Below are 22,196 nucleotides of genomic sequence, written 5' to 3'. Positions count from 1 at the left end.
TTTTCAGCAACTTGCTCTTTAAATACAACATGATAGATAGAGAGCAATGACTTTCATTTGGCTGAAGCAATCTTGAAACCAAATAGCTCCCAGGCTGCTGATTATGTGCCCTGGCCCTGAGTGTCTCTGAACTCAATTGATGACATGGGAGCTTTTTATTTCTCCCACCAAATGTTAGAGATTAATTAAGCTGATATATGTTATGAAAGTTGTATCATTCTACCCATACTATACAACACCACAAAAATATGAACTAATGCACTGAGCTTGTAAGTAGAGTATAATGTTACAGACGTGCCTCTAATGGTACTACAACAATTGCTTATATGTATCTTTTTGGAAAACGAAAAAACAAAACCCTCAATGGTTCTTTAAACCATCTATTCACCAATTAACAAATGGTTAAACAATCACAATATTTTGCAGAGAAAACCATGTAGGGTGAGAGAAGATCCAGCCAGCTGTTTTCACCTGTCCATGTATATACTGGAGGATTGCTTCCTCATCAAATGCACTTTAACCAAGTATTTCTCTATTCAAGTCCAGGATTATTTCTCATGCTACGCTCTTAAGAGATATAGGTCTAGTTCTGATACTCATTTGACCATGTGGATAAGAGCCTTCCAGCCATCTGGAATTCAAAAGTCTCTGATTCATCAGCATCTAAACAGCAGCTCATGAGTGTGACTTATCTGATTATCTAATTACTTGCCTTGCAATCTCTCAGGCCTAGGGGCCAGCTCACCCACGAGGCAAGGTGAGGTGACTGCCTCAGGTGGCAGATCCACAGTGGTGGCAGATTTGGCCTCCAAAGAAAGCATCTCCCACTGTTGCTTCCATGGTAGCAGCAGTGGCTGCAGCGCCCATTAGATCTGGTGTCTCCTTGGCAGACCCCCACCCAATGCCACCACCCCAGTGTACTGCCTCTCAGCAAATAGGAGGCACTGCACCAACCCTCACTTCTATTATGGTCTTTGATATAACCAGATAAACAATCAGGTAGGGTTGTTTTGATTCCCACCCACCTCCTGTTCCTGATGTAGATTTTAACTTACTCCCTGGGTGCCAGATTTGGGGAGGTTCAGGCAGTTTTCCTGCACAGAGCATCCAGCCAAGGGGGCACAAAATTGAGAAGATCCATAATTGAGATCTATTTGGGGGGCACCAAATTTTTGGCTTCCACAGGGCACCATATTATGAAAGATTACCAAAGTTTGCCCCTGGCCCCCTTGTTCCTGATGAATATCTTTATTCCCTGCTTGTATTCCTGATGTAGATCTTTAATGGGGGACCAGCATTTTGTGGTTCACCTCAGGTGCCAAAATGTCTTGGGCTGGCCCTTCTCAGACCTACAGTAATCTGCAAGCATGCACATATTTACACAATAGTAAAGGTAAAGGGCCCCTGGCCATTAGGTCCAGTCGTGACTGACTCTGGGGTTGCGGCACTCATCTCGCTTTATTGGCCGAGGGAGCCGGCGTACAGCTTCCAGGTCATGTGGCCAGCATGACTAAGCTGCTTCTGGAGAACCAGAGCAGTGCACGGAAACGCTGTTTACCTTCCCGCTGAAGCGGTACCTATTTATCTACTAGCACTTTGACATGCTTTTAAACTGCTAGGTTGGCAGGAGCAGGGACCGAGCAACGAGAACTCACTCCTTCACAGGGATTTGAACCTCCGACCTTCTGATTGGCAAGTCCTAGGCTCTGTGGTTTAACCCACAGCGCCACCTGCGCCCCTGTATTTACACAATAGGAGAATTCAAAAAGAGCAAAATGTCCAACCTCAAGGTGAGCTCCAATTTTCAGGGAGCAGCTGTCATCTATATTTCTCAGACTGCCCCCTGACATCCTCATTCAAGGGTACTGTGAGAAATTTAAATGATGACTGCCTGACTGCAAGAAAACAAAGAGAGGTCCAGGACACACATTTTTCCAGGCATCTAGTAGCTGCATTTAGGGTGTAAAGGGAAAGAAGAGCTTTTAGGAAACCTAGAATTGCAATGGTTAGTGGTGAACCAGGCAGGGAAAGGTGACTATCAATGATGCACTGCTATGAAGGGCTATTTTTCCACTTTTGGAGGCATTATGCCTCTGAAGACCATTGGCTGGACATCATAGGAGGGAAGAGTGATGCTGATCTTAGGACCTGCTTGGAGGCTGCCCATGGGACTAGATGGCCTGACCCAGAAGGCTTAGGTTCTTTTGTTATTATGAATGTCTAAACCTAGAGCACCAAGTTTTCCTAGGAATAAAAGGTAAAGGATCCCTGGATGGTTAAGTCCAGTCAAAGGCAACTATGGGGTAGTGGCGCTTTCCAGGTCATGTGGCCAGCAGGGCTAAGCTGCTTCTGGCACAACAGAACACTGTGACAGAAACCAGAGTGCATGGAAATGCCGTTTACCTCCCTGCCACAGCAGTACCTATTTATCTGCTTGCACTGGTGTGCTTTCGAACTGCTACATTGGCAGAAGCTGGGAAAGAGCAATGGGAGCTCACTCCGTCACAGGGATTTGAACCACCAGCCTTCTGACTGGCAAGCCCAAGAAGCTCAGTGGTTTAGACCACAGTGCCACCCGCGTCCTAGGTATAGTCCTCATCCAAAACCCATCATTATTTGGTCATAGTCTTTCGACATTAGGTAAAATTAAAATCCTCCCTCAACTCCCTAAAAACCCCAACAAATAAGTTTGATATTATCCAACTGGATATTATTGAATTAATTCAAAAAGTACCCTGATTATTCCATTAGGGCCCTTTGGGGATCCAAGGTCATATTTCGCTAAACCATTTCCAGTGTCATCTCCCAACCTTATTAGAATATCTGAGCTTATGTTGCTGAGGAGGATTCCCCTCTACTGCCATGGTGCCAGTGCTACCACTTTATGTGGCACTGAACTGCTTATTATTTATACTAAAAGGTTTACCCTTGCCGAGAATCAGAAACATTCCAGTAGGAGTGGATCGGGGAGCGAGGGTTGTTTACTCATAAAACAAACATGGGCATTTGGGCATTATTTTTTATTATTATTCATCTGCTTCAATTCTCTGAGAAAGTGTGTGGCTGTCCATATCCTATATTCTTTATTCTTCTTTCCTCAAGGTTTTATATCCACTAATTTGTTTCTTTTACGACAGCTGAAATTGGGAATGAGGAGGAAATTCTTTCTCCATCTCACTGCAGTATAGCTGGCAGTTATTTAATGTACTTACTGGATATGCATAACTTTCAAGTCACACTTCTGGGGATGTTGACAGTAACCATTTTCTTCCCATGTGACAGGATACATCAATAGGCAAATATGACCTTTCGCAGTCTGTTAAAAATGTGATGAAAGCAAAATATTCGGGTTACAAACCTCCATACAATGTCCTATGAACCACAGGATGCGTTGCTGTAATGTATATTTTGTCACCCAAATTGATTTGTTAGGACTTATTTATGTGCAAACGGGAAAATTGTGTTTCAGTGCCCCTCTCCTCCGCACCCCCCAACATACGCCTTTGAATCATTTTGTACAGATAAAACCACCTTTCCGAGGAAATTGGGCAGACAACTGATTTCATGGGTTTGTCAGGGTAAAATGGCAAGCTTAAAAGTTTGTTGACGATTAACTGCAAAAAGATACAGTGCTACCTCGGGTTGAGAACGTAATTCATTCTGAAGGTCCATTCTTAACCTGAAACTTCTTAACCTCTTAACCTCTTAACCTGAGGTACCACTTTAGCTAATGGGGCCTCCCGCTGCCACCGCACCGCAGCCGCACGATTTCTGTTCTCATCCTGAAGCAAAGTTCTTAACCCGAGGTACTATTTCTGGGTTAGCGGAGGCTGTAACCTGAAGCATCTGTAACCTGAAGCGTCTATAACCCGAGGTACCACTGTATGTGGAAGTAATCCAGAAGTAACTGCCTCAATATGCTAATGATAATGGCTATCTGCTTGAAGGGTTGTTGCTTAAGCACAAGAATGGACATTTCCAACTTGAAGTTAAAGATCTCCTCTGCACTGGTTTTTTGACACAATACATTTAAAGCACTCTTATGCCACTTTAACACTGGGTTGTGGGTGGCGCTGTGGGTTAAACGACGGAGCCTAGGACTTGCTGATCAGAGGGTCGGCAGTTTGAATCCCCGTGACATGGTGAGCTCCCGTTGCTCGGTCCCTGCTCCTGCCAACCTAGCAGTTCGAAAGCACATCAAAGTGCAAGTAGATAAATAGGTACCACTCTGGTGGGAAGGTAAAAGGCGTTTCCGTGCACTGCTCTGGTTCACCAGAAGCGGCTTAGTCATGCTGGCCACATGACCCAGAAGCTGCATGCCGGCTCCCTTGGCCAGTAAAGTGAGATGAGCGCCGCAACCCCAGAGTCAGTCACGACTGGACCTAATGGTCAGGGGTCCCTTTACCTTTACCTTATGCCACTTTTACAGGATTGTCCCAAAGAATCCTGGGAACTGTAGAACATTAAAAGTGCTGAGAGTTGTTAGGAAATCCTTCATAGAGCTATAATTCCCAGCCCCCTTGAAAAAAACTCACAGGGGAAAAAACAGGACCTCCATACTTGGCTTTCATACATCAGGTATAGCATTCGAACATCGAAACCAGAAAGCAGATATTTAGGCAGAAGATGTTTGTCCAGTGGGGTGTGGCAACAATGCATGGAATCACTGCTTCTTACCAGGAGAGAGGGAAGAAAGGAAGATCGATGCTTAGGAGGCACATAGCAGGAGCCCCGTGTTGCTAGCATTGCAACTCTGCCCCACCGGTTGAGTCACTTCAGCATCAAGATGAATAAGATGTGCCACATGCATCCTACAGGATAAAATTCATCACCAAGCCCCAGTTCTTATGGAAGAAATGTTGGTACCCCCCATGCCTTGCTGTAATTACTAGTAACCATCAACTCTTTTCATGCGAGCTTGCTATGCTAAAATTAGTAGGGCATTCTGTGATGGACCCATAGAGAACTGGAAACCACATTACACCTATGACAGAATAGCTAGACCCAAATCTTAATTGAGCAGGAACTTCATAATGGGCTGTCATTATGTAGATACATATCTCTGTAATTAGATGGTACAAAGGACAGACCTTTTGAGATACTGGAAAGAGGAGGCATTGCTTGAAATCTAATGTCACATTAATGTGCTTTTCTCTTCAGCATGATCATTTAAGTACAATGTTTCCATAGTCAAATCTCCTAGCTTTTTCCTCAACTCCCTTTCTTTTTCACATCACTCCCACACGAGGCAACAGTTGTGCTTAAGGGCCAAAATGTGTTTCCCCCCCAAAAAACTGATCAAAAATCTGCAGTGAAAATCAACACAATCATTATTAACTTCACTTCCCAGTACAAGTGTCCTCCAAACCTAAGAGCTGGGAGAACCTCCTGTTTCTATATTAGCTGGTGACTCCACCCTGGCTCCCAGTAGTGTGTCATGCGATAACTTGACCAGTTACTTTCTTCAACTTTCTTTCTTCAACTTCTTTCTTCAGCTGCCTGCTCCATCACAGCCTTAGATAGGACATATCTATCATGGCCTAAGGGTAGCTCCATTCCCACAACCCCTTGAGCTGGCTGGCAATGAAAAGTAGCTGGTATGAGTTGCCCTGTATAGGTCTGAGGAGAAGACAATGGGACTCTGTGAGAGATCCCATCACAGTGAGGGATTCTGAAGAGGATGATGTGATACCCAGTTTCAAAGACATCTTCCCAACCATCTCTGAAGGGGTTGTAGTGGACTTGTTGGGAAATCCAGAGCCAACAGGGGAGTACACTTCTAGTTGATTGGACACCTCCACATTAGTTGCTTACTGAGGATGAGGGAGAAGCCAGAAAGGGGCTAGGCATACCTTGTAACCCAGCTAATGACTATGAAGAGAAGGAGTTGTCTATAGAAGTATAAATCTCTCAGTCTCTCCTGGACCTATGCTGGGATAGCAGCATTTGGGTTTAGTGTGTCTCCATCATCAGGGCAACCATGCTGCAAGCCACAACTAGACCAGCTTCAGTTTAACTTGCCCCAATGTCTGGAAGGGCAACAAATGTAATGATGGGAATCTAGATGTCAAATGATGGTGCAAGTCAGTGCAGACAATACTCAGGTAGAAGGCCTGATTTTGGTATAAGGCAGCTACTTAACTATGACATGAAGGTGTGAGATGCATGAATTCAGTTTGAATACTTGAAAGTCTGGGGTAATCACAGTTTCAGTGATAGAAGATAAAACTCCCTTATGTAGTATGAGAGAGGCGGAATTGCAAATTAATGATGCTTCTTTCTATATAGAACTTAGAATAAAGAAAAAGTTTTTGTTGCATTTGCCATTAATCTCACTTAATTTTGCATCTCCCATTGCATTTTTTTAGGGGATGGGTTTTTCTTTCCTCCTACCTCCATCTTTGTTGATTAACTGACTGTATTAAGTTGCCAGAGAAAAATAAGATAGATTTAGCTGGCTCATAAGAGGGAATAATTCACAACCAATTGAGCCAATGGAGTTCCAGACTTAATGTTGGTACATAATTCTCAGCAGAGGGATAAAGATGATCTGTTATGTTGCCAAGAGCTGTTAATCAACTTGTTTATGGTAACTTCTGCAACATAAAATAGAAGGCTGTCAACAAGTTAAAATATTTTAAAATGACCCTTTGACAAGCAGATTGTAGTAACCCAGTGTGATTATCATTCTCTTACATTTCCAGTATTTCAAGCAAAAAGAACAATTCAAAATAGCAGTAAATCTACAGGTTATGCTCCCAGCTGCATACAATTCACAGTTATGGCTATGCCTCTTACATTTCCCCCTTAAAAAGTATATAATTTATTGCTGATATGGCTGAAGATATAAAACTGCTAATAAGTTTCAGTATACAACTCTAAGAACACTAAGAGGAACAACAAAAAGTGATGAATTTCCACTGATGTGAGTTTTAAAGTGGAAGCCAACTAAAAAGACACATATGTGTGTGTTATGTTTGATATGTAGCCATCATGCACTCTGTCAGGTACAATATCAGGACTGGTGGTCTGGAGGTAAGCAGGTACTGACCAAACCGAAAGTTGAGCTGGGATCCCGTAAATGAAAACCAGTCAGTCTTATAACACAGTCCTATTGAAGGTGATGGGACTTAATTTGACTAAAGTTTGCTGGATTGCTGCATTGCTGGATTGTTGGCATTGTTGGCATATCTACTCAAAGGAACAGGAAAACACACATATCTACTCTAGGATCATATCTACTCAAAGGAACAGGAAATCACACATCACTATACCTGTTCCATTTAATATCTACCTTGCTTTAGGGCAGAAGTAGCCAATATGATAAGGGACGCGGGTGGCGCTGTGATCTAAACCACAGAGCCTAGGGCTTGCCGATCAGAAGGTTGGTGGTTCGAATCCCCACGATGGGGTGAGCTCCTATTGCTCAGTCCCTGCTCCTGCCAACCTAGCAGTTCAAAAGCACGTCAAAGTGCAAGTAGATAAATAGGTACCGCTCCAGCGGGAAGGTAAATGGCGTTTCTGTGCACTGCTCTGGTTTGCCAGAAGTGACTTAGTCATGCTGGCCACATGACCCGGAAGCTGTCTGCAGACAAACGTCGGCTCCCTCGGCCACTAAAGTGAAATGCACGCTGCAGCCCCAGAGTCGTCCACGACTGGACTTAAGGGTCGGGGTCCCTTTACCTTTACCTTTGGCCAATATGTCAGTCAGTCAGTCAAGTTTATTGCCTATAGCCAAAGGCTGCTGCAATGTATACAATGTCATTCAATAAAATATATACTAGTTTGATACAAAAACTTAAAACATTTGTATTGTCAAAACATGGCCTAATCTGCACAAAGCTATAGAAACTCCGCAATATACAAGTTGAAACATTAGACAATAAAATTTATAAGCTAAAATCACCGCGGGGCCACTAATATATTAAAAGTAATGTTAAATAATACAATAGACAATTATATACAAGGTTTAGTGATAAAGATGCAGCTTGGTGCAGATAGGGTCAAATAAATTCATCTCCTTTACGGTTGACAGCTATCTCAGCTATATAATTTCTTCTAAGTTTCCTGGCGGCAGTTGCAAAAAGTGCTACACACCAGGTCACATACTTACCTATGTCTGTGAGGAGATAAATAATCATGTCAGAAGGATTCTGGCCAGGGGACCTTGTCATTATAGGAGTCAAAAACCATTCTCTTGCTTCATTATATAAGGGGCAGCGTAAGGTATAATGCGTAAGGTCCTCTAATTCAGGGCACCCCCTAATACAAACAGTTTAGCCAATATGATGCTTTCTTGATGTTTGTCCTGCAGGATGGGGCTGGTGTGAGTTGGACTCCAAAGACAGCTTGAAGGTGCTGCATTGACTACCTGTAGGATAGATAGATAGATAGATAGATATAAATAAATAAATAAATAAATAATAAATAGCATTTTGATGATAGCCATTTCTCAACTATGAATGAACTGTATTCCCATACATTATCGAAATCACTTCTGAAAATGCTCTTGTTCCTTTTTAGGAGTGGATCTAAGGGGATCCTCAAAGGAACTAACTCTTTTCAGAAAATTGGCTCTGGTGGCACACCCTGACTGGAATTCATTCCTCGATTGCATGAGTAGAATCCTCAATTTGTGCTTAGTGTGTTGACTCAGCAAGGCCAACAGAAGAGAAAGCAGATGTCTCTGCATATCCATAGAGAACAATCTGCTGAGAAACAAGATGTCAGTTTGGGAAGAACAAAGCTTGACATTCAAGGCATACTAAGAGTCATGTTGTGAAAGACCTTAGGATGTATGTATGTCTAGGGGGGTGGAATACAGCAGAGTCCACATCATCCCGAGCAAGTCATAAAGCAGATGATGTTGCCAGTGTTTCATCTGATAATGTGAACCAACAGCAAAATATCTTTGGGACTGGCACATGGCAGGGTGGCCTATAGCCATCACCAGCAGCCATATGTTTTGAGAGAATCTTAATTTCTGTCAGATCACGTTGCATGATATGAATGGTTATAAAATAATAATAGAGTGTATGCTAGTGCTGTAGCTTATGTGGAAAAACTCTTGATAACTCTTGATGAGCACTAATTAGATTGGATCCAGGCACAATAGCTAGCTGGTCTCTGATTTGAATGGTGAATGATGAGGAACTAATTAGACCAGATGGATGCACAATGAGAGAGAACTGCAAAACCTACCCAGACAACTCTGAGAAGGCTTCAAGGGTTGTCTAATACAAATTCCATTGTGATCACAGGATATGCTATGTATCATCCCAAACAGATGCTCATTCGACATTATATAGTTGCTAGCTGGTTCCCTAAAGCTGCTCCCAGCCATATATGGATCTGGTCTAGGCTAGTGTCCATCAATTCCTCATTTAAACAACAGGGCTTTTTTATTTTCCTCTGGGCTCTTGCTCCTTGAGTACCTCTATTTTTCAAGAGGATCTGAGAAACCATAGAAAACCTATGTTAGTTTAGGAGCAGAGGAGACTGGTCCATAGGTAAATCGGGGCATTGCTCCAAACAACATCAGTCTGCCCTAAGCCAGCCCTAACCAAAGTGGGTGGTGCTGGTGCTGGTTGTCACCTTCCTCCTCCTTAGTCCTCAGTATTGACACTGTAGACCTCAACAGGGAGGAGGAGGAGGAGGACAAAGCCAGAATTAGTTGGCTCTGTGTGTCATTGGTTCTGGCTCCACCTACTGTTGACCTCCTTGCCTTTCAGCCCACCAGTCCCAATGAATCCCTGCCCACATTATTTAGGACAATATTCTGCAGCTTCAAACATGTAAATAATAATGCACAACAGCAACCACATATTGAATTATTTTGTTTCTGGAATTTTAAAAACAAAGTTTCGTATTGAATTCTGTAATATTTTGTGGGTACATTAAAACTATCAGTTCAAAGATCTCTAATGATGACCTGGTTCAGAGAGAGATTTCCCACCATTTTTTCTCCCTCTGAAGCATACTGGCAATTACAGTCATAGCCTGAAAAAAGTACATAGCCTGAAAAAATTACAGCCCATAACCTGAAAAAAGGGGTGTATTTGACGTTAGGGGAGAGGGTAGTATCTCTGGTGTGGATCATTCCATGCTCCTTCTAGGGTAATTTGTCTGCCTTTTCCCTCCATCCTGTACTCTGCTCTTATCTGTGGCTTCAAGAACTGTCAGCATGTGACAGTGCCACACTCTGGGAACAGCTTTGACTGGTTGGCTAAACCAGGTGTGGGTAGCTGATGGGTCTTAAATCCTTGGTCAGTTTGGGATTTGTCTATCTCCTGCATACAAAGACAGGCTCCAGTGGACTGACCAATGGTGGCTCCAACAGTCAAGGAGGCGGTCTCTGCACATGTGGTAGAGGGAAGTGAGGGGCAGATGGGGCTTGTCGATCTGGGAAGGTGGCCCATCCAGGAAAAGGAAAACTCTGATCCTAAATCTTCACTGCCTTGTGGGATATCTTCAGGAGAAGAAAGGGTTCAGGAGTTAACCCTACACAAATCCAGAGTGGAGTCTCTAAGATGGCTGGCTGGTACCACATCCACCTCCTTCCAGCAACTCCTGCAGCCCAGCTCATGCCAAAATTATTGCTTTCCTTTGGACCACATCTGTGAGGCCAAGACAGCAGGTGGTCTTGTTTCCTGGGCAGCCCAGGACCTCCATACACACTGCCCAGGCTTGCAACTCGAGGAGGGCAAGTGAATACTGCTAACACAGCAGTTTGACTTCACCCCGGAGGCACACTCCATTGTCTCTTGAGACAGACAGATGCCAACAACAACAACAACATGATTCATACATCTTTCATACATCTCTTTCATACATCTTTCATACATGGTTCATACATCTTTTTCTCCCTGCAATCCTAGCCCATGGAGCAATGCCTTGGTAAATCAGACCTACTTTTGTAGACTTCTGAACTCAGGACCAGTAGTTAGCATTAGAATGCTTCTCATATGCTTCTCATATATTTTGTACCCAAACTAATACGTGTAAACCCACAAGTGTTCCTGTAATTTTAACAAATGTTTATGCATTTATACCACAAAATTCCTATACACTGTCACATTATATATTCCAGGGAGTTACTTTTTAATAAAATGTCTGTCTTCATTAAAAGTGCATTAAAATGAATGAGGGTAAAAATGATGTTCAGTGAGCAATTAGGCTGATTTAAGTGTACTTGACAAGAGTCTGGGAAAAAAATAATAATGAAGCAGCAAGTCAGTGTGCTCTTGCATAGACATATCAAAACAGATTTGAATAGACACTAAAGCACAGGCATACACACAAAATACACATAGTTAAAAGAACAGCTCCATATTACTAATTGTGTTGTGTACTGCTAATATATTTTCATGATAATAGCACTCACACCAAGTGTGTGTTGAAGGGGGGAAAGCAAGTTGTTTAAAGTGGCAGCTTTACATTAATATCTTTGAGACGTGGCTTTATTACATATCCACGCACGGTACCCGATTTTTAATGAACTGATTAAGTACGTAAAGGCAATTATTATGCTGCATAATGAAACAATATGCACTTGTAAAATGTTATTACCAGAAAATAGTTATAAATGGAGCTTCTGTTACCATCGCGCTGTTAATTATGAGGAAGCATTACTGCTTATTTTGCTCACATAAACCAGGAGCACCTCGCAAATGCTGATCAGTTACACTATTAATTATGTGAATCAAGATGTATTATAATACGCGGCAAAATTCTGTTACACTCAGGAGAGATTCAGAATTGCTTCAGTGACAGAATTCTCTCCACCGCCATTCCAAGCCATGTATGTTTATCAATGTGTGTTATTTTATTAGTAGTATTAATTGAATTTATTAGATGCTTTTTCTTGCTGCACGCAACTCAAAGCATCCTTAAAAAACAAACAATAACCCCACACATTCATTAAAACCAAGGGGGGCATTAAGCACACACACACACACTGCTTTAAAAGACCACAGGTTAGCTGTAAGGCTACACTTTGGGCTGAATATCCCAAGGTAGTCTCTCTCTTCTTACTCTCGAGTTTCTCCTGCCTCAAATTCTTGCTGAGATGTTCATACACTCATTCTTCTCCTTCAGCATAAGGTAAGTTCAGCTAGGGTTGCCTTATTTCAAAAAGTATAATTCCTGACACTCGCAAAATTGTTGAGCCTTTTTTTAAGGAAACAACCAAAATTGAGATTTTTTGGGGGAACAAACCCAAACTGTTGAGGTTCCCCAAAAAACCTTTCCCCAAAATAGTGATTTTAAGCTTTTTGGAGCTGTTTCCAGTGTGTTTTCCATCATGTTGCCACACATCCACATTGTCCCTGACTTTGCCGATTCGTCAAAATTCCTCCGATGCCATTTTTACACCCCAAAACCAGGACATGTCACAAATTTTTCTGATGTAGGACAAGCCTAGTTCAACCACCAGGAGTGAAAGAGCTAGCGCAAACATCCCAGTGATAGTGTTGATTAATTTGGTGACAAAACTGTGACACTTACGATTTACCATGATGTTCACCATCTGGCTCTAGGGAGAGTTGGCTCAGTTTCTGCTCAGGCCTGCCGGCAAACCCCACAGTGTGGTTGGTGAACCTGACCTATACTAAGATGCTTACAAGAGGCATTTGGGGAGACATTCTTGGCTTCTCTGGAGTTCCTCAGAGACTCTTCCGTGCTGTAAGTAATTTTAACCCCATCCTTATAGAAATGGAACCTTTGCTCTGTGTGGCTCCCAATGCCTTAGATACAGGAATCCATCTTTGTTTGCAACACCAGAAAGAAGATCCACTGTCAGCACCAGGGGAGAAGGATGTGGAATGTATGTAGAGTACTTTTGGGGCCCGTTCAGCAAATTCTGCTCATGTTGAAATGTGGGAGCAAATCTGTTGTTGTGTGATCCAACAGCTATACCTGTAAATCTAGGTTTGATGGCACCTTGCTAACATATTTCATCTATCACAAACAAGGGATGATGGCAAATATGCACATTTGAATGGGATCACTTGATATGTTATAAATACCACACAGAAAAGTGGCAAAATTGGGAAGAGGACCAATTTTAAAACCATTCTAAGAATTGTAGCTCTGTGGGGAGAATAAGTATGTTATCCAAAAATAACTAAAATGCAAGGAGGGGAACATAATCAAGGAACAGTATTGTTTATTCCTTAAAAACAACATGATAATATATTTTTATGCATAAATAAATGCAAAATGCACTTAGGAAAGAATTACAATAACTATTGGTTCACAAGGCCAATGCTAGCTGACCAACAGCATGGAAATGATGCACCAGAGGTCTATAGAAGTTCAATACGTAACTTTGGGAGAACAAAGAGGTTGATGGATTGGGATAATCAGTCACTTAACATACTTCAAAAGATTTTCATTATGAGCTGATTTCCAAACAAAACGTCAGCAATCCATGGGAGGGCTTTACCCTGAAAGTCACTCTAGAAATATTTAATAATAAAGTACTTAATCATTACACCTCATTTGAGGACATATATTTTGAAAAGTGCAATAACTATACTGAAACTTCCCAGTCCTGGCAATGTGGTCACACACACTGTGCGAGTGTTGTCAGCATGTTGTGGTGCGTGTGCGCACTGCACAAGCACACTGCTGGATGTCGTGTGTGCATGCTGCGGGCTGTGTACGCACGGTGTGCTGACATTGTGCAGCCCTGGCCTCATATATCGCGGGGACAAGGTGGCACACACATGTAGGATAGATTGGAGGGGATCACATTGATGTGGTGAGAAAGTCGGTCTGCCTTCACTGTACATAAAATGTCACATGTGATGTGTGCTTTCTTCCCTGTGGGCATTTGCTCAGTAAGTGTAATCTTTCCCTTCTTTTTTCGGGTGGAAAGATTGCACAGGTCAGTTGTGTATGCATATGTGCACTTGGCTAGACAAGCTATCCACCCAAAATTCCACATGGTTGTTTGTTGAGAGAGACCTGCTTTCTCCGCAACAGCCCATAAGGGTTCCCTGGTGAGTGAGATAGCTCTATGATTGTCATTGTGGTGGACCAGAAAGACAGTAAATTCCGGAGCTACGCAATAACTTATCATTTAAAAGTCCTTCAGAGAAAAAGTAGCTCTATTTCCTTGTGCTTTGCATAAACAAGTATAACCATGCACATTTCCCCTCTGAACTCGGCAGAGGAACGAAATGAGTTGAGCATTCATATTATTCTTCAAAGACAGTTCTCAGCAAAGTCCCATTATACTTCGGATATGCAGACCCCCCCCCCAAGCAGATAAACAACACCCGGATGAATGCTTATTTTGGTATTTCCATTATGATTTATAAATTCCCCAATTCTCTCTCAACCCTGCACATATTTATTCAATTTGGGAAATGATCCTGAGTCTGTAATTGCCAGAGCTAGAAATCCTTCATGGGTCAAAGGACATTTACAACCAATATGCTGAATTTGGGAAACAGATAATACACCTGTGATGAGGTTTATTCCAATATTGTGCCGGGTAAAGTGAACAGTGTGCTAAAGCCTTTGTGATAAACAGAAGACATTTCAAGTATTTCTTGGAGGAAATAAATATATTTTAACTCTGAGGGGCAAAGAGGCCATAGAGTTTGACACCAAGATACCTGAGACTGGGTAAAGGAAAACTGATTATTTTCATAATAGAAACATTTGAATGCTATTTCTGAGAAGTCACCATTCAAGAATTAAATTTTAAAATATTATTGCCAAAAGGTAGATCAACTTGTCCTTTCAAAAAGTCCACATACTTTGTCTTACACTGCTTGCTGCCTCTTACTCCAGTTCATTCCAAATTGAGGTCTTCTGAGCAGCAATTTCATTTGCAGCTTCTTCAAATAGCCCAGAATGATCAACTTTCATACTGAAAGCTAAGACTAGTAGGATGGTCTATATTGCGACAAGGCAGCTGGTGGGCAAGAGGCTAAATGAAGCCTCCATGGATTTCCATTGTGGCACCCAATATAGCTGTCAAGAACTCTCACACCTTTATCTGTCACCTCCAGTATTTCATTTTATTTTTTTCTGTGCAGGGCAAGAGGCACAGGCAAATCACTGTTTAACAAACACACACCAGCTGCTCACAAGTGGTTCACATGCAAAATTAGAAGAATGCTCAGTTAAAACATCTGTTCACACCAGGGAGAGTAGGTTAAGGGATTTATATTATATTTTTTGCCCACATTTAAGCTTATGCGTGTTTAAAAGAAGCCTGCTTCTTGGGGGAAAAGCAATGACAAACCTAGACAGCATCTTAAAAAGCAGAGACATCACCTTGCCAACAAAGGTCCGTATAGATAAAGCTATGGTTTTTCCAGTAGTGATGTATGGAAGTGAGAGGTGGACCATAAAGAAGGCTGATCGCCGAAGAATTGATGCTTTTGAATTATGGTGCTGCAGGAGACTCTTGAGAGTCCCATGGACTGCAAGAAGAGCAAACCTATCCATTCTTAAGGAAATCAGCCCTGAGTGCTCACTGGAAGGACAGATCGTGAAGCTGAGGCTCCACTACTTTGGCCACCTCATGAGAAGAGAAGACTCCATGGAAAAGACCCTGATGTTGGGAAAGATGGAGGGCACAAGGAGAAGGGGACAACAGAGGACAAGGTGGTTGGATAGTGTTCTCGAAGCTACCAGCATGAGTTTGACCAAACTGCGGGAGGCAGTGGAGGACAGAAGTGCCTGGCGTGCTCTGGTCCATGGGGTCACGAAGAGTCGGACACGACTAAAAAACAACGTGTTTGAGTCAGTAGGCGTGGATCAACTAGCAGCTCTGAGGTATGAAGAATTTAGATATTGTGCAAATGATGGGTTAGAACAGTGTCATCATCGTCTCCTCCAGTGGCAGATACAGCAGGGTGTACAGTAGAGAGCAGGTGGCAGCAGCAGGTAGGTGGTGATGTGAGCAGCAGCAGTGGCAGCAGTGGCAGGGTCTCAAGTGGCAAACTGGGATGCACTGCCCCTGGCTGAACCAACTGAATGAAAACAACCTCCCCAAATTTTATACACTATTTGTGGATGGCAAAACGTGGCAGCACTTCGCTGAATATTCTCAGGCCTGTGATAGAATTCCCCAATGGTTTTGACCTGGCCGGGGGGGGGGGGGATAAAATAGTGAGAAGGAAGTATTGATCAGCTTTTTTAAACGCCCACAGAACTGGCGTTCCTTCGTCTTTGCAGTCTTTCAGGATTGGTTGTCTGGAGGAAAATGGGAACCAATCAGACAGGTAGCTCAAACAGGAGGGAGACAAGTGGATGCCATATTCCCAAAAGTAAAAATCTGGACAAATCCACCCTGCTTGCCATACGTCTGGGTTTTCCCAGACATTTTGCCAATTTTGCAAAAAAACAAAAACAAAACCCACACCATATTTACTGCCCAATTTCTGGATATGTCTGGGAAAACTTGACCTCATTCTGTACTAAGGAAAGTGGGGTGCGGGCGGTGCTGTGGTCTAAACCACTGAGCCTCTTGGGCTTGCCGATCAGAAGGTTGGTAGTTGGAATCTGCCTGACAGGGTGAGCTCCCATTGCTCTGTCCCAGCTTCTGCCAACCTAGAAGTTCGACAGCATGCCAGTGCAAGTAGACAAATAGGTACCATTGTGGCAGGAAGGTAAATTGTGTTTCTTTGCGCTCAAACCAAATACTCAGACCACACCCTTGGTTGCAAGAGTGTACTGGTGTACTGAGTGGGCCTTGTTTACCCCCCCCCCCCCGCCCTGCAAGCAAGGCAGTGAGCTTAAAAAAACTATTTTTGCTCAGGGTCTGCAAACCCTTCTGCTGAAATCCCTAGCTGCTGTCTAGTGTAATAGGTTCTCAGTCAATCAGTGCTTCCTTATATTCCTCCTGCAGTTTCATTATCAGTTAGTTTTATTATCTCCAGCTCTTCCAATACCTTCCCAATCAATTTGACTTCAGTCAATTTTCTGTTGTCTTTCTCACCTTTAGCATATAATATCCACACTGTTGTGAGTAGACATAATACCTGCATCGTTTTTCATACTATATTCAATTAATAATAATAATAATAATAATAATAATAATAATAATAATATAATTCACATATTTTTAAATATAAAAAATATGCTCATGGATTCATTGAAAACCCTCATTTATCACTTTAGTCACCATTTCTCCAAAACTCTGGGAGATCACTTCATTTTCTCTCAGTTTCTTATTTATCCAATCTAAAGCAGCAATTGTGCAGCAAGATTTGTTGGAATAAATAGAATAGGATCCAGCTGAGCCAGGAGTTTCCCAATGTAGTCAGACTATGCTGACTTAACTCCCTTATTTTCTCAGCGGGAGATAAACCAGCATAACTCCCCTATGCCAGCGCAGCCAGGACCTAGGTGGCTGACCCAATCCTTGTGGATTTTAAGATGGCATAAGCCCTGAAAAAGGTCTGTTCTGTAAGTCAGGTGGGACCAGAGAAGATGAACTTAGGCTGGATCCTAAACCAGTTCACCGCGGTCATGTAAGTCTAGCAACCCAGCTTAAGTTAAGCTGAAAAAAGAGTGGTGTAACTCCAGCACTAGTTTAAAAACCGGGTTTCTCTCTGCCAACCTTAGGCCAGCTCAGCCAGGAGTAGCTCTGCTGCTGAACAGAGTTTGGATCTGCAGTAACTTTTCACTGGCTTAATTTACACCAGCTTGATTCTCAACAGGTTCTTGTGTATAGGATTGCTCCCTCAAATTCCCTAAACTCAGCTCTCCAAATCTCTACATCCTTTTGTGATTTATTTATTTTTAAATAAACTAGTCCTTGTGAAACTTTGTCAGCATTTTAGTTCAGGTTTCTCCTGATATACATGGTTTTTTGTATGCAACTTTTGCCTAACATGCACATTTTTCCTAATGTGATGCATCTGTGTATGTTATTTTCATAAATATATGCATCTTAAGCAAACCTTATGCAGATTCTGTACAATATACTTTTGGACAGATTTCTTGGCTAGAGAACTGCATTACAAAATATGGAGAAGTGAATTTTAAAGGATAGCTGAAGTTTGGTTCACATATGTTTTTGAAAGTGTGAAATAGTTAGGTTTCCCTTTAAATGCAAACTGAGCCGAATTTCTCTCCCATCTGCACCAAAGCTGTTTATTATGAAATAGACCTCCACTTTGTGACAATTTCTAGAATCATAAAAGTTTACTACAACCTCTATGGCTTCAATCAGATATATTAACTCCCTGATGTATAATTTGTAATGAAGTCTTGTGGATAACTAAAAGATATGCCACATGTTGGCCAGAGAAACTCAAATAACAAATAAGGCACTCAAGAGGACTAATGCTGAAGAGTGCTCAAAACATGCCTATTTTTATCAGCCACCAAAAGATCCAAACAAGTCAATAGAACTCGTAGCTGGAGTTTTCATTTTGAAAGATTGAACTGAGATATACTGTGTATATAAAATCACCATGGCAAGAAATATGCAATCACTTTTCAACCAAAAAACCCCCAACTGTTGATTAACTTTTGATATAAAGGAGATCTGCTAACAATTAACACTGAATACAGTTGAGTTTTCAAGCAGTGGTTTTTAGACTGTATTCCAGGGAATCCAGAGGTTCCATAAAAAATTAGCAAGAGTATCAAACTCAGGTAAATATCAACCCTTTTCAGGTATTATCTGAAGACAGTAAACACGTGAGAGGGAGATGCAGGGATGAATATGCCAGCTCCCTCACTGTTACCATTTCTACCCCCTTCCAATTCATGGAAGATGACAGTCTGAATGGGGAACATTTTGCATCCCCCTGCATCCTGGAACCAAAGATGGGATTCAGTGGTCAAATATAGGAGTCATGAAAGCAGCTTACTCTTTTCCACGAAGCTTTGTTTTCCTGTGACATTCTTTATGGTACAATATATATATGTGTGTGTGTGTTTGTTGGTGCTGTTTTCTGCAACTGGAAAAGAAGGGGTGCCAGAGGATGCAGAGTTCCTGCAGCAAGAAAATCAGATCACAAAAGTGTCAGGTAGCGTGGTCAGTCAGAGAAATTCAGTCCAAAGTTCTTTCAGTTCAACAAGTTCTGGGAAGCTGGAATGCAGAAAGGCAGGCAGACATGTTGAGCATGCCGCCAAACTTTTATGAGCATAGAGTTGGCACCATAGGTGCTGACTCCTAGGGACTGAGGCAGTTCCCCCCCAAAAAAGATTTTTTTGAAGGGGGTAGGCCCCTCCAATATTCAAAGGATGTCACACAACATCACGTGATATCACATCGGGCTCCCTAATCCTCTCAAGAAGCTGTCACCTCTAGTTGGCACTCCTGCAAAGACGTAACCCCTTTCATGGCGAATAGTGGGATCCTCATGCACTGTCAGCCTTAAATATTGCATTTCAGGTTGTAAAAGATTCATAAGGAATATTGGTGAGATATGGAGGGAAGCTATTACCATAGCTTTTGTTAAGGCAATGGGTTGATGTTCACACAGAACATAAAAGACAAAAGCTGTCTATAAAACCTCAGGTGATTAAAGGGGTTTTAGTTGAGGGACAGTCCCTTTTAGGTAAAGAAGACTTCAGAAATATTGGTGCTTAAAAAGAAAAGAAAAGTGGCCAGTGCTTGAAATAATAACTAGAAAGCTTAAAAGAAGCTGTTGTGGAAATAAATATGTTATCGTGGGTGTCAGTTGCCTTAAAGTGTGAGGACTTCATCAAATTAAAGCCACTTGCAGAATGTTACGAAATATGATATAGGTAGCATGGAAAGCGAGGTGAAACTCTTGCCAAAAGCAATTAAAAACTATGTAACGATACAGAACAGAAGTCCAAGATTGAGAGCTTGCCTCCGTTACATTAAAAACAACACCACAAATTAATACACACATGCCCCCCATGTGTTATATAAGTTATTTATTTAGAATGCTTATAGCTTGCTTTTCAGCAGTGCTCTTACACTTTTGAGAAAGTGTGTTCTCCTTCATAGAGAGCACGTGTTGCGGTGGGGTCTGACAGGCCACCCCTCTGTTGCTGGGTGGGTTAGTATGGATGACCATCCGCAGTGACTGGGTGATTGGGTTACTGGGCAAATTTTGGTGTTGCCATTTAGGGGGACAGACCAAAGGTTATAAAATCAAGTCACACAGCACTGACTGGGCTCTTTTGCTGCGTGCATCGGATCACCCGCCCACCCTCCCTAATCTAGGGCTATTGCATTGACCTTGCTATGCTATGGGGTTGTCTGCTTCTGGGGCAGGGGCCTGGTAGGAATTTTGTCCATTTGGCTGATTGGCTGCTGCCATTTGGTTTTTGCCTACTGCGTAGCAAATCATCACAACTTGTAAGGTTGTGGTTAGGCATTGGTTAAAAAATTGGTTGGTGGAGGGGTAAGGATTGGGAGTGCCTGCCCCTCCAATGCTGCTGCTGCAAGGGAATTCCATTAAAGGAATCCAGGGGCTTGCCATTCTTTCATCCGTACCGCTGAATGGGGCTTAGAGCTGCACAAGCCCTTGGGAGCATGCATGTGGGGGGGGAGATGAGGGTCTGGTGCCCAGCTCCATGCTCTCCCCAATATTGTTTTCCCTTACTGGCTTTCGCTGCAATCCGGAAGTCAGTTCTGTCCCTGGGCATGGGGACAGACAGTCATAACCAATGCCTAAGCAACCACTCACATTTATGTATTTTAATAAAGTTGTGGCCAAAATTATGCCAAAAACCTTAAACAAAAATTATGTGTGAATTGTGAATTATTTAGGGGTGGCTTGGGGGACCTCGACATGCAAGTCACATTTTTTAAACAACAACAACAAAGAATCATCATTGTAATGATCACAACAAAACATCACACAGTAGAACAATGAAATGAGAGATAGATATAAACCCAGACACTAAAAGGGGGCACGCACACACTCGCGCACACACATCCGCACGCGCACACACACAGTATTTTCACTTGGAATGGAAAAGAAACCAAAGAAGTTGCTTGGTGTACCTCATGATGGAAGGAATTCTAGACATTGGCTGCAACAACAGAAAAAGCCATGGCTGGCATTCAGCCAAACAGTTTTGCTAGCTCTGCAGCATCCCTGTCTACTCCCTCTCCTGTCTTTGCACCCCTCTCATGTGCCCAGTACATATTCCATGGGGTTTCCAGAGCAGATTTAGGGACCATACATTGGGCATGCAAGGAGAGAGAGGGGAAGTTCTATTGCACAGAAATGCTTTCGATAGCGGAACTGCCCCCTCTTTTTGACACCCACCTCCTCCTCAGAGGGGGCGATTGGCTTGATCATTCCTACATCATCTAGGTCTTAGCACACCCAGTTTTAAAAGTGAGTAAATTGACATTATTTAACTTCACTCTACAATGCATGCCTTTAATGTGCACAGCCAGAGGAATTGTCGCTTTCATAATGGTCACCACAGACCACCCTTCGCCTCTTCATTTTCCTATAGTTATTCACAATGCTTGGTGTGTGCTCTAATTCCTCTTGAAAACTAGCTAGATATTTCCCAAAGTGAAAAGTTTGCAGAGCAGCATTACTCCTGAAAGGGTCTATGTATCAATGGGCATAAAAGATACTGAACAAAATAAGCACCAGAATGAAAGGATCAGTAGTGTGGCATAAATTTTCTCACAGTATCCAGCACAATAGCTTAACTTCGTATTATGGCGTGATATAGCTTTTGGAATCCCATAGGCTGTTATTAGTTGAATTCCTCATTTATAGTTTAATTTCACTGTATGTGGTTGAAAAATATGAGGATACATTCAGAAGTCATTCACTGCAATATTTTGGCATTTCTCCTTTGCCATGCCAAGGACATGGCATATATCCAAATTGAGTGCATCTGAGTTAATTTTGTCTCCCGTGATTCTTACAGTGCAGACAGATATCCTTTCTAAATAACTTTAATATGTGACTGTGTGCTACAAACAAATACCAAAGTTCTATTCCACACCATTTTCTAGTTTCATTAGAAACTTATGACTTCTGTAGCATGAGCTTGACTTTAAAGAAACGATTAACCAAATTGCCCAGGAAGGTGTCAAAATATACCTAAACGCATCACTACTAGGAACTGGTCCTGGGTGGATTATAGATAATAGATAATAGCTGTCATATGACTAGTTGATATATGTTAGGCAATCACTGGGTGGTGTGTGAGAAATATAGAGTTGTAAGCTAGACATGCAATTGATTTGATTTGTGATTGCAACAGTG

General features: G+C 42.2%; 1 long non-coding RNA gene across 4 annotated transcripts in view; it reads right to left on the bottom strand.

The window, feature by feature from the left end:
• LOC310767219 overlaps positions 1-22,196 on the bottom strand; it is a 168,244-nt gene that overhangs the window by 3,310 nt on the left and 142,738 nt on the right. For 2 of the 4 annotated variants that reach the window (XR_014550759.1, XR_014550761.1), the window contains 2 exons: positions 8,114-8,371; positions 3,006-3,316 (listed from right to left, as the gene is read on the bottom strand). This is a non-coding gene — a long non-coding RNA (uncharacterized lncRNA). Of the gene's footprint in view, positions 1-3,005; positions 3,317-6,393; positions 6,597-8,113; positions 8,372-22,196 lie in introns of those variants that run through there. The other 2 variants (XR_014550760.1, XR_014550758.1) reach the window with 2 other exon arrangements.

Source organism: Podarcis filfolensis (assembly GCF_964270895.1).
Source record: "Podarcis filfolensis genome assembly, chromosome: 7".
Taxonomy (NCBI): domain Eukaryota; kingdom Metazoa; phylum Chordata; class Lepidosauria; order Squamata; family Lacertidae; genus Podarcis; species Podarcis filfolensis.
The sequence above is the reverse complement of the archived record's forward strand: the minus strand, read 5'-3'. Positions and strand labels throughout refer to the sequence as shown.